The sequence below is a fragment of the Pteropus vampyrus genome, unplaced genomic scaffold, assembly GCF_000151845.1.
Source record: "Pteropus vampyrus isolate Shadow unplaced genomic scaffold, Pvam_2.0 Scaffold152, whole genome shotgun sequence".
Lineage (NCBI taxonomy): Eukaryota > Metazoa > Chordata > Mammalia > Chiroptera > Pteropodidae > Pteropus > Pteropus vampyrus.
Window position 1 is genome coordinate 2383541 of NW_011888933.1, and position 1023 is coordinate 2384563.

Consider the following 1023-nt stretch of genomic DNA (forward strand, 5'->3'; position numbering starts at 1 on the left):
TCTGGACAAAGAAATTAAAATGTCGGTCAGCCAATTTAGTGTTTTCCTTTATCCAGTACCTTAATTTTTTTTATCATGCTTTTGCTGAATGGAGATATTACTTTGATGTGATTATGGACACATAATCTGAAATGGAGTTTTCGAGTGAAAGACTATTATCTAAAAGTAGATGCTAAGCATGAAAGTATAAAATTATTTTTCCCTAGGAAAAAAAAATTCCCATTTAATGACAAGATTTTAATTTTCAGTCATTGGAAAATAAAAAACATTCTAAATTTGGTTTGAGATAATTTTTGTAACATGGTGTATTAGTTAGGAATGCATTAAGAAGCAAGTAGCAGAAAATGTGACCACAATAGCTTAAACAAAAGCAGGTTTATTTTTCTTACCTAATAAGAGTCTAGAGACAAGTGACTACTATGTTAGTTCAGTGAACCAAATATATCAGGCCCTATGTTTCTATGATTCCCTTAACCTTCCCTTGGACTCACTATTTAGCTGACACTGCTCCAGACATCACATCACCATTCAAGGCAAGAAGTAGGGAGAAGGGTTGTGCCAGCTCAGCCATATCAGTTACTTTTTAATCAAGAAAGTAAAATCATTTCTATTATGCCTATCACTGAGTAGACTTAGGCTTAAATTCATGGGCTACAACTAGGTAACATGGTCATTTATAGATGCAAGTAAGTCTGGAAAAAAGAGCTGCAGTAGGAGGCAGTAAAGAATTTTGTTCAGAGGGTTGGGAATGGCTTTTGGAGAAGCAATCAGCAAAGTCAATCCCACAGGGCAATGTGAGCTGATGGAAAAAACTATGCATTGAATAAATTCAACTTTAACCTTAAGCTGGGATAACTCCTTTGCTGCTTATCTTTTTAATTTTCTTAGGTCTTAATGTCTTTATCTTAAAAATGGAAGTTTATTATTATCCACTATAGTGTATATGAGAAATAGCAGATACTACTAGGTGATGTATCTGAAAACCCCTTGTTTCTAAAACTTTGAGCAAATCATTTAGTCTCT